This window comes from Delphinus delphis, chromosome 11, assembly GCF_949987515.2.
Source record: "Delphinus delphis chromosome 11, mDelDel1.2, whole genome shotgun sequence".
Classification (NCBI taxonomy): domain Eukaryota; kingdom Metazoa; phylum Chordata; class Mammalia; order Artiodactyla; family Delphinidae; genus Delphinus; species Delphinus delphis.
This window is the reverse complement of record NC_082693.1, coordinates 14758410-14771353: the sequence shown is the minus strand read 5'-3', so window position 1 is coordinate 14771353 and position 12944 is coordinate 14758410. Positions and strand designations below refer to the sequence as shown.

The window sequence follows — 12944 nt, the reverse complement described above, 5'->3', positions numbered from 1 at the left end:
GATGGTGTGTGGACCCTCCTGTCTGCCCCTCCTTCTTAAAACACACCCCCCACACACACACACCCCTCCCACACACCTGGGAGATGATGATGGATAGAGTAGCCAACTTGGAAATGGATACCTGCTCCTGACAATGGTAAAGCTGAATTGCTGGTTCTCATTCTTACCTTAGTTATAAAGAAGAGAGAGAAAATGCAAGAGAGAATATTCTATCTTGTTTATACTGCTGTATTTTGAGTCTTTGTTATAGAGTTTAAGTTAATACTACATTAACTACCACAGTATAGATTGAAATGATTATTTTCCCTAAAATTTTACTTAACGTTACTTAGAAAAATCGAATCAGAGATTCACACTATTTCTAGGTGCATTTTTAAAATAAAAATTGCACAAAGTACTCATATTCCACAAATTTAGAATAAAAATTTAATTGTTCTCAAATTATTATTTCCAGAGAATATTTACAATGAAGAATTCATCCATTGAATATTGATGCCAATAATCATTAAATTCATTCTAATAAACATTTTTATCACAGGTTCACACATTAGGCTACTACAACTTTTCACGTAGTTTGGTATAAAGCTGAGAAATATGGTCCATACATGGACTACTTGAAATGTCATTTTATAAAGTCTAATTTCCATTCTGGAAAAAACAAAATAAAACAATAACAACTGAAAAACTATCTTAGCTTGTTAAGTGTATGTAAAGTTAATGTTCAGAGTATGTATAGAGTGCACAAAAAGAAATAGTGGATTGATTTTAAAAGGAATTCAGACTTTTATTTCCCCTCAGCATAATATGATGAGAAGATTCTTCTACATTAAAGAAAAAATAAAAACAAAACCAAAACATGTACTCCATCTCGATTCCCAAATTTGTCAATTAAAGTAGATTGCTCATTTTCTTAAATTCAAGACCAAAGGGCTTAATATGCACTCTTTTTCTGTTGCTCGGGTTTGTCTCTCCGAAGCAGCCTGAGAAAATTCTGCCTTACGGCTAATAGGGCTGCCAGGGTGAGAGCAGAGCTCAAGGATGAAGCCTGAGGAGGGGAGACCAGAAGACAAAGTTTGGCTGAACTGTTCTTTTGAAAGCAAAGAAAATTAGTTGAAGTTGTCAGACTGGTTTTAGCTATTTTTTTTTACTAATTGCTATATTTTACTGTATGGTACCTGATTAGAATTTGAAGCATAAGGGTTAGTGATCATCAAACTGGAATTATATTGTGGGCATTTGGGACATACGTGGATACTTTTAGGGCTTCAAAGATATCGTGCTACAACTACAGAGGGCAGTGGCCATGGACATCAGGGTGGCTAGTTTCCTTTTTGAGTCTATATTTATTTACCTTTTTGTCATCCAAACCCTTCTTGATATCTTCTCTTGTTCTTCTGAAATTGCATTGCTCTCATATCATCAACTTTTGAGGCATTTACTACTTTCTGCCTTGTATTATAATGTGTATATATGTATATTTACTCTCCTATATTATAGAGTCTGTGTTTTATTCACATCCTCTTGTTTTTGAACATATTAAGCACCAATACATTTATTTTAAGAATTCATTGTCAATAGATCTTGATCCTGCTTCTGGGTCTTTATGTATTTCCATACTTTTATTGTATTATTTCTACTAACTACGTGCATTCTTAAAAAAGGTGTTTTTTTCAGTTACTGACATTTATTCCTTTATTCATTTTGTTACCTTCTGAAACCAGAATTAGTACAGCAATGCAGGAAATTCCTTTTCCATCCCTTAACAATTTTTAGCACAACTTTAAAAATTGCCCTCTCTTTTTCTCTATTACCTTGTTTAACATTATCCTTTTTGAGACATAATTTACACGCAGTGAAATGTATAGATATTAATTGCACAGTTTGATGAGTTTTGAAGAACAGGTAGGTCTTTTTAACCCAAAGCCCTGTCAAGATTTAGGACATTTTCATCATCCCAGGGAAAGTTACATCACGGCCCTTCCAAAACAATTCCCACCTCTCCTCCCCGACACAATTACAGTCCCACATTCTATCACAATAGATTAGTTCGACCTTTATAGATCTTCTGGATTATGCCGTAAGACTGTGAAGAGTCTTTAACTTTGCTCCGGTAGCTGAGGGACTTTACTGGTGTCTCAACTTGATCATTTTGGTCTTTATTACAGTCGGGGGATAGACTAGCTCTGCTCCTAAGTTCTGGCAATTCTGGAGTTTCAACTGAATTCCTAGCGTGTTCAACAGTGCCTCTCCCCTCTGGCTAATGAGATCTATAATGTATCCTAGCACTGCCAGGCCCAGTCTCTGTGGGGTTTATAGCTCTACAGTAGCAGTGTACCAGGTCTGTGGATCTCTTCTCTATGTGCATACAGCTTAGAATTTACACAAAAACTCGAGGACACTTCCTCAGATTTGTAAAGGTCTCTGTCCAGCTGCCTTCTCTCTGGTACCATTTTCCTGAAAATAACAGCTACCTTGGTGGCCCAGAACTCCAGTCTTTATTTCTTCTACTCAGGGAGGTTACTGTTCTGTGTTTGGCTCCACTTCTTAAATTGGAAAGTGATCCCCAGCAAAAGCTAGGATGAATGTAGACCTCATTTTGTGAATGTCCTTTCTCTCAATGATCATAGCCCTGGGTTCTCTGTATTCTAGCTTTGTCCGGTTTCAGAGTTACTTGCAGCAGAATTGTAATGCTGGTGAATATTACTCTATCATAGCCAGAAGTGAAAGTCCCATATGAGGTTAATTTTTACTTTTTTTTTGGGGGGGGGGGACATTTTGTCTTGATTGATTTGCCTCTCTTTAAAGATAGAGTAAAAATAATGCATTCCATATCAATATTCTATAGTTGTTTGGGGAGCAAATAAAATACTTATTGAAAAAGACAGCTCTCTCCATAAATGATATAACTAAAGAGTATTTAAAATCTTAACTCTTAGTGTAACTCTTTAATATAATTAATGTCATAACTTTATGAACATACACACTGTATGTTAAATTGACTTAAGTAAAGAAAGAGAATGCAATTCTGAAAAATAATATAATTTAGGGAATAAAATACACTCATCAATTTCTCTCAAACTTTTCCATTAAAGTACCTTATTGACAAAGGGAGTCTGTACTGGTCTATAGCAAGTATAAAATTTATTTAAGGTGTTATATTTTATCTTAAAATTGTATTATGCAGTGTATAATTATGTTAAACTTCATGAAAATATAATGTTCCCTCCTCACTTCAATCTTGGAGCAAAATTAAGAAATTTGTACTGTACTAGTTCTATAGCTTCAGTTGTAGCCTGTACATAGGTAGTTGTACTCTACCTAGAGAATTGTTGTAATGTGTGTTCATATTTGTCTGAAAACTGGGAACATTGATTTGAATCTGAATATTTGATATACTTAATTCCAAATGTTAATATTTGAAAGAGTTTTGTTTCATAGCTTTTTAACTGAATGTTTCTTACATCCATTTTTCTGGGAACAACCCTATTTTAAGGTAAATTCTAGTTTATCATATTCAGAGATGGATTATCTTTACAAATGGGTGTGATGTGTATACTTCTATAATTTATTGTGATACTAGTTGCTTTACTAAATACATTTTACATGATGCATTTCCAATATACTTTCTAGTAAGCCTGTAATATGGTCACATACAGTTATATTAGTGATGCATTTGTGGCTTGTGTAAGATAACAACTGGCAAGCAACAATACTCAAAGAGACAAATAGTTCTCAGGATATAAACGATTATGACTAAAACTTCCAATTCTTTCGGAAAACTACTAGCTGACAGTTTAAATGAACTTTGACACTGTAAACATAATTTTCTTTGACCATTGAATAAATTCTTATTGCTGATAGAAATAAATAAAAGTGCTGGAAATATTCATAATCTCAGGCAAGATCACAAATGTTCCCAAATTGTCTCTGTGTAGAAAATGGATCAATTTACTGTAGTCAAACTTCATTACCTCTGTGATGCTACATACATTTTCACCAGGCAAAGATTTCTAAAATCTCTCTTTAGAAAACTCAAGAATTAACAGAAATTTCCTTCCCGGAAGAAATTTTTTTATGTCTCTTCTAATTTTTTACTCTTTTTCAGCTTCTCCATATGCTTATTACAGGCCAAGGATTTTATAATTTCAGGTATATTTTAAATAATCACTGGGAAATCAAAAATTTCCATAATTATATAATTTTACATATATTTTTCAGATAATATAATTGTGTGGCATCAAATATTATTCAAATACATTTATAAATGAACGTTATTAAAAGTGAAAACAGAAGCTGATATACTCTTATGTAAAACTGGCCTAGTTTTCTATGTCCCTTTATATCTTTATATATCTATCTATCTATCTATATATACTATATATATAGTCCCTTTTTATCTATATCTATATATGTTTTCCAGTTTTATTGAGATGTAATTGACATACAGCACTAAGGTACACAGCATAATGATTTGATTTACATTTATCATGAAATGATTATCACAAGTTCAGTGAACATCTATCATCGCATGTAGATACAAATTTAAAGAAATAGAAAAAAATGTTTTTCTTGTGATGAGAACTCTTAGGATTCACTGTCCTAACAACTTTGACATATAATGTACAGCAGCGTTAATTATATTAATCATGTTGTACATTACATCTCCAGCACTCACCTATCTTATAACTGGGAATTTGTACCTTTGGACCACCTTCATTCAACTCCCCCTTCCACCACCCCTTGTCTCCAGTAACCACAAATCTGATCTCTTTTTCTATGAGTTTGTTTTGTTTTTGAAGTATAATTGACCTACAACACTATGTTAGTTCCTGTTACACAACATGGTAATTCGAAATTTCTATACATATCAAAATGATCATCGCAATAAGTCTAGTTACGATCTGTCACCATACAAAGGTATTTCATAGTTATTGACTATATTCTCCACATCGTACATTTCATACCTGTGACTCATATATTTTGCAATTGAAAGTTTGTACCTCTTAATCTTTCTCACCTATTTCTTTCCTCCTCCAACTCCCCTCCCCTCTGGCAACCACCTCTTTGTTCTCTGTATTTATATAACTCTTTCTGTTTTGTTATGTTCATTCATTTTGTTTTAATGCTGCAATATCTAAACTGTTGCGTTGCTAGTTTTCCCAGACAATAAGTTAGGTCATGGACATAGAAAAATATTTGGAGTTTTAAATGCTATCAAAGAAAGGACAGCAGGACATTTTTTTTTTTTTTTTTTTTTTTTGGTTTGAATAGCCACTCTGTGTTTCCAGAATTTCGGATAACTTGAATGTTAATTGAATGCACCTCTGCTTTGTTTGAAATGGAAGCAAACCCGTTTCCAACTGTTCTAGAACGCCACCTTCTGGAAATGAAATGCTTCTTTAAATGTCAAGAAGCAGTTGTGATTGTGGTAGAATTAGGACTTGGTACTGAGAAAACCCATGCGTCATCAGGAACATACGTTCCTTTCAACCAAATATTACCCACCTCCAGCCCTGGGGAAAGACACCTATGTGTGACAATTGCAGAATAAATGAAAGTTTCTGACTGCTTATATTAGGAATAAAATTCTATTATATTTACTTTTTTCCCTTGTTAGAACCAAAAACAAATTTGTTCTGCTTCTGTAATATGTTGCATTTTTACGTGTAGTAATACGACATAGAAATAAGTAACACCATTTTTTACACCATTAAGAATGAGCTAAGCTTTAGCGATTCCAGTTAATAAATATGTTCTAAAGGCTAGTTAATGAATATGCATTTTGTTTGCCATAAGACACAAGACAATCAGCCTTTTTCTGACTAATTCTAACTACCTCAAGCTAGTTAAACTTTTAAGTAGCTAGAGTTCATATTTAAGTGCAGGGCATCCCACATTTGCCACCTCCAAAAATGATATTTTTACTGTGATAGTATTAAAACTTTTAAAAGAAACTATTGGTATTTCTCTATTGGAAACTTATTGGGGTAGAGGTGAGTATGTATAAACAGATTTTTTTTAATGGCAGTTTTATTTCTGAAATTTCAACTTTGTAAAATATGTTTCTGAGGTTTCACTTTTTAAATAAAAAATCTGCTAAAGATTTAAAAATTCCTAGTTCCTGTCTTAATTTCTAATTCTGGCCACTTGAAGACTATGTAGATATATGCTAGTCAGATCATCTTAATGGTTTCATACAAACATTGGCTAAATCTGGAAGAGCAAATTTATCATACATGAGTAACCACTCATGCCCACAGCAGATTTTACTAACTAAACTCGGCCCTATTTTTCACAAATCCAGGAAACAGTATATACAATGCTTTGCTGCAGACAGTTACCCTCAGTAGAATACAGTTATTTATGAGATGAAACTTACTGATTATTGAGGCCCTAGAGGAACCACAAGAAGGATGAAAAGTAAAATACTTGCAGTTGGGATGGGAATAAAAGATAAGCAAGAGAATTATCAATTTTAAGGAAAAGGTGGAAAGACAGTTGCTTTAATGATATAATTTGAGTAGGCAAATAGTGCTAATAGTCTTAAACTATCTTCAATTAAATTTCACCACTATATATTCATTCTTCTGAAATTAGTTCTTATTCAATAGGAATGACTATTGAAAAGTCAAAAACCATAATACCATACTAGTCATTAACAATTTTACTATATTCTTAAAAACATCAGTCATCACAGGAACATCTGTTCTTGCGGGGAGGAGAAGATAGAGAGGCAGACCAAATGTTTGAGTACATGTGCAGTCCAAAGAAAGCAGAAGCCAAAACAAGAGAAAATAGTAGATTGATTATTTTGTCTAGGATGAAGTACAACAACCTTCAAACCTATTAGGTGCCAGATACTGGTTATGGTGCTTAAGATACAGAGAATATGTGCTAGAGTGCTAAAGTGCCCTGTAGAGTCAGAGAGATTGACATAAAAGAAGATGGTTGGAACTATTTCATTGCATTCATTATTATTCCTGCAAGTGGTACAGGGGGAAAAAGTTGAGGAGAACTTGCAAATAAAACAAAATTCCCTTGAGAAATAAATTTAAGACCAACATAATGAGAGAAGGGATAAATCATATCAAAGAGATTAATAACAAGGGCAAGTGCTGCCCCAAAGTATTGTCTTTTATATAATGTATGACCTTGATATATACAAAGAATATGATGATCTTAAGAGGGGTTGTACAGTAATAGAAACATACAAAAAGCAGCTGTGGAATCAAAGTTGGGGGAACCTATCCAGATATTGCCCATGTTAGTCAGTAAAGCTAGTTTTGGTTGCAGTTTGGTTTAGAAGTGGGAGGGAAGGAAAGAGAGAATTTACAAGTTTATATAACTTAAAAATTAAGACGTACAGTTGACTTCAGACACTGCTTGATGTAAGAATTCAAAATCAGAACTTGGTCTTTCTTTTTTCCTGTCTCACATTTGCTTTCCTCTCTGTCTGCCTTATTTTCAAGTGCCCTTGGTAGCTGTCAGGTACCACCTCCATAGCTCACAATCCAGGAAGTTAATTTCTGCTTCCCACCAGTTCTCACAAATTGAAATCTCACTGATTCTGATTGTCCTGGCTCCCCCTCCCTAGAGATGTTGGGCATGCCACAAAAGAGATGTCCACACATCTTGTGAGGAGAAACTGGAACCTTTTCAGTATTACCATTCCATAGTCAACCTGGGTTTCCTGGAACACTAATTCCAGGAAAGCAAATTCTAATTTGTTTAGAATTTCTAGAATTTGTTGAGTACACATTATGCTTTACACACATTTTTCTTTATCAGCCCCTCGTGATATGATTTGGGAAGTTCAGGTATAGACAATCTCCAACACAAAAATAAATGATTCTCATCATCTTAGTCTATTGCCATTAAATATTCAAACTATAACATTCCTCTTTTTCTGCTTCAGATTCTGCCAAACAAACAATTGATTATAATCATAATTTGAGTTTCTATATAGGTCAGCCTGTGGGGGGAGTATGTCCTAGTTTTGACCATCAGAGAATTCCAGTCTCTGACATGACAGTCATATTCCTAATGATAAATTACTAAATTGGACTCTGCTTTATATATCAATGATGTGATGGAATGCTGCAACTATTTTATAATACTGAAATGTAAGTAAATCTTTCACTGTGAAGTAGGATTCTTCTCAGTGTTTAATTATATTACACCAATATCAAAAAGTATAAAGTGCAGATGTTAACTCTGAATTAAAATGGGAATTCATTGGAAATAAGTGATAGTAAAATATAAAGAAAAAAGCACTGTGCTTGTTAAGTAATAAATACTCCCAAACTTGAACTATATATTATAGGATATGCCTTTTTTCTTCCACCATAAGCTTTTCCCTATTTCTTTTTGGCTCACAGCACCTCATTAATCGAGTACCTTAAAATACAGATGCCCAATTAATATCTTATAGTACCTTTCAGTTCTTGTGTTTTATCTCTTGATATTCACAAAAATTCTTGAAAAATTATGGGCATATGAAAATACATTCCCTTTATAAAAAATTGAGAGCCAGAAGGAATGTAGCACTTCCATGACAGCACATGGAAAAACTATAAATCTGGGAATCTCACCCAAATCTTTGACTTCAAAACAAATCTTTTATTATAATCTACCTTGCTAAATTTTAAAATATATTGTGCTTTCTTCCTTCCCAGACACCATCAATATTATTATTGTCTATACTGCGCACTTAACATGTTTTGAATTTAACTCCGTTTCTCATACATCATTTCTGAATTGTTTTTTAAATTAACATTTGTTGTTAAAAAGCTACATAAATGTCCTGAGCACAAGACTATGTCTTCTTAGCTAATCTCCAAGCTCTAAGCAACTTGATGGCATTAGAGGTGCTTAAGATGTACCTCATCCAATAATGATGGGGAATCCTAGTACTCTTTTGGCTTGGTTAACACTTTAATTATGCTACGGATGAACCTAGTGGCAGGGCAGGAATAAAGTCATAGACATAGAGAATGGATTCGAGGACATGGGTGGGGAGGGGGAAACTGGGATGAAGTGAGAGAGTGGCATGGACATATATACACTACCAAATGTAAAATAGATGGCTAGTGGGAAGCAGCAGCATAGCACAGGGATCACCTTGGTGCTTTGCGATGACCTAGAGGGGTGGGATAGGGAGGGTGGGATGCAGGGTCAAGAGGGAGGAGATATGGGGATATATGTATGCATATGGCTGATTCACTTTGCTGTACAACAGAAACTAACACAGTATCATGAAGCAATTATACCCCAATAAAGATCTATAAAAAAATTTTTTTATCACTTTTAGAATGATAATGTAAGATATCAGAGAAAATTACCTGATTCATGGGTCTTCTGGATTAAGGTAGTTCTCAGAGACCCAGAAATTAGGTATGACAAAAGCTCAGAATTCCACCAAAAGTAATGTAAAATTCATGCCTACCAAGTGCTCTGTTTTATTAGACTCTTTTAGCAATCCACTAAGAACCTCCAGAATCCCAGTGTGTTATACTGCCTAACTATTAGAAACTATGTCTCCTTCTACGAAGGGTTTGACCAGAGCTGATTATACTGGAATTATCTTAGGTTTTATATTCTTTTATTTTCTTTTTAGGTTCTGTTATTAACTTCTGATTCTCTTGTTATCTCTATTGGCAGTTAGTTTTCTACTTTATTATATATTTTGGAATTTGGGGAAAATGTCCTTTTCTTCCAGAAATTTTCTTTGGCAGATAAATTTATTTTGCTTGATTCCATATCTTTAATTTACCAAGATCACTGTGGCAGCCAATATTCTTCTATCACTATTTTTACACTAAACTCTTGTAATAGGGCCTCTGTGTCTCATAGTTATTAGCACACGGTACCTTGAAATATAATTCAGTTTGTTCTCTCCTAGTGAACATAAGATCTTCAAAGCAGGGATTCAATCATAATTTTCTTTTATCTATAGTAATATCTAACAATAAAAATACTCAGAATATTACATTAATGAGCTTGTGAGAATACTCTCTAAATATTGTTACAATGGCAGATTCAGTGTGAAGCCCAGTGTCACATTTAGATTTTCTGAATTTGAAATTCTATTTAAAAATGCAAGAACTGTAGGAATAGTATGTACACATTAAAAATGAAAACTAGTTTCAAAAACTAGAAGATAAAAATAATCCAAAGTGATAGCTCTTTAATAAGGACTTTATTATCTTACCACTGGTTTCTTAAGGGTTCAGCACTCTCACTGCTGTTCTTCAACTGCACACTCTGTTTGTGACTAAAATGTCTAGAGTGATCTATCTGTGTTTTTAAGGTTTCTATTTTACCTCTTTTCTTTGAATTTGAATTATTCTTTGGACCAAGTGGAAATCAAATACTGACCTTGACCATATCATTTAACCTTTCTGGGTTTTATAGTCCCATCTCTAAAAGAAGAGTTTTGAACCATAATCCTCAACAATTAAATGATTAAACAAAGTATTCTTGCTATATTTCGTTTTATTTTTACCCAGAAAAACTATCCCTGAAATTTAAATAAATGTACGTTGTAGAAAACGTTGCTTATTGGAATTCTAATGCCATTTATGAATTAATAATTTTGATAATTATTTAGGCATTTCTATGATTATATAAATATAGATATTTCACAACACATTGTACATCAGTATTACTTACCTTATCATTTCTTCTTTATTTTAATTTTATTTCTCTCATTTTATTTCTCTCTCAAGGCAATCAGGGTGAGCTCAGAAGCTCATTTCATGTTTAATGATTCACTACACATTATGAAAGGAGTTTTGTTCACCCTTGATTTTATCTTATCAGTTGCTACACAAATAAAGTTACATGTTCCCATGCTTTGTTTGAGCACCTTGAATAATTGGCATGACCACTATCAAAATCATTTTCTCCAATCTCTTACGTTAACTGTTACTGTTGACACATTTAATTTATACAATTAAACAGTTACCAGTAACAATCTAGCTGTTTAATGCTCCCTCTTTCACTAACTCCCAAGGCCTGGACAGGGGGGATCAAGGCTTAAAAGGACTTTTGTAAACGTTTTTTAGAAATTTTATTATTCTTTTTCTGTCACCCATATAAAATCTAAAAGTTTCATTGGTAATTTAGTGGAGTTGGAATTAAAAGTGTGCTATAGCTTTGTAATTATATTTCTTCCCTATAAAGAAATTACTAGATTCATTTGTCTCTTGAAGAATCAAGTTCAATCTAATAGAGCAATTCTCAAAACTTTTGGTCTCAAGAATATTTTATCCTCCTAAAAATAAGAACCACTGAATAACTTTTTTCATATAGTTTATGTATATTAAAACATCATATTAGAAATGATAATTGAGAAATATTTAAAATATATATATTAATTAATTTTTTCTTTGAATTTATTTTTCCCAGCTTGATTGAGATATACCTGACATATAACTTTGGGCAAGTTTAAGGTCGGTGACAAGTTGATTTAATACACATACAGTGCAAAATGATAACCACCTAGTATTAGCTAACACCTGCATCATGTCACTTAATTGCTAGTTCTTTTTTGTGGTTAGAACATTTAAGATTTAATCTCTTAGCTACTTTCAAGTATATAATACAGTATTATTAACTATCATGACTGTGCTGTATATTGGATTTCTAGAACATATTTATCTTATAACCAGAAGTATGTACCATATGACCAATATCTTCCATTCCCCTGCCCCCCCGCCCCCTCAGGACCTAGTAACCACCACTCTACTCTCTGTTTCTATGAGTTCAGGTTTTTTAGATTCCACATACAAGTGATATCATACAGTATTTGTCTTCCTTTGTCTGACTTGCTTCACTTAGCATAATGCCCTCAAGACTCATCTATATTGCACAAATGACAGGATGTCCTTACTCACAGCTGAATAATATTCCATTGTGTGTGTGTGTGTGTGTGTGTGTGTGTGTGTGTGTGTATCTTGGCTATTGTGAATAATGCTGCAGTAAAGAGGAGAGTGCATGCGTCTCTTTGAGATTTTTTCTTCATTTCCTTTGGATATATACTCAGAAGTGGGACTGCTGGATCATATGGTAATTCTATTTTTAATTTTTTGAGGAACTTCCATACAGTTTTCTATAGTGGCTGCACCAACTTACATTCTCACCAACAGTACACAAGGATTTCCTTTCCTCCACATCCTAACCAACACTTCTTATCTCTTGTCTTTTTAATAATAACCATTCTAACAGGTGTGAGGTGATACCTCATTGTAGTTTTGACTTGCATTTCCCTGATACTTAGTAATGTTGTGCATCTTTTCATTTACCTGTTAGCCATTTGTATGTCTTCTTTGGAAAAATATCTGTTTAGTTCCTCTATCGATTTTTTAATCAGATTGTTTGCTTTTTGTGCTTTAATTGTGTGAGTTTTTAATGTGTCTTGGATGTTAAACCCTTATCAGATATACAACTTGCAAATATTTTCTCCCATTTGGTATGCTGCCTTTTTATTTTGTTGATTGTTTCCTTTGCTGTGCAGAAACTTTTTAGTTTGATATAGTCCCACTTGTTTATTTTTGCTTTTGTTGCCTTTGCTTTGGTGTCAATACAAAAAATCATTGGCAAGACTAATGTCAAGACTCACCCCCTAGTTTTCTTCAAGGAGTTTTATGGTTTCACGTCTTACATTCAAGTCTTTAATCCGATTTGAGTTGACTTTTGTGTGTGGTGTAAGATAGAGGTCCAGTTTTATTCTTTTGCATATGGTTATCCAGTTTGCCCAACACTAATTATTAAAGAGACTATCCTTTCCCCATTGTATATTCTTGGCTTCTTTGTCATTAATTAATTGACCGTATACGTATGGGGTTATTTCTGTGCTCTCTATTCTGTTCTATTGATCTCTGTGTCTGTTTTTATTCCACTATCATTGTTTTGATTATTATAGCTTTGTAATTTAGTTTGAT

At 33.4% G+C, this 12944-nt stretch overlaps 1 protein-coding gene across 5 annotated transcripts in view; it reads right to left on the bottom strand.

Moving 5' to 3' along the window:
* The window catches only part of PIK3C2G (phosphatidylinositol-4-phosphate 3-kinase catalytic subunit type 2 gamma), a 373466-nt gene extending 362692 nt beyond the window's left edge, over nucleotides 1–10774 (bottom strand). For 3 of the 5 annotated variants that reach the window (XM_060024360.1, XM_069541182.1, XM_069541181.1), the window contains exon 1: nucleotides 10672–10770. The gene's annotated coding sequence lies outside the window, so the exon portion shown is untranslated. Of the gene's footprint in view, nucleotides 1–10671 lie in introns of all 5 variants that reach the window. The other 2 variants (XM_069541180.1, XM_060024362.1) reach the window with 1 other exon arrangement.
* Nucleotides 10775–12944: the final 2170 nt, after the last annotated feature.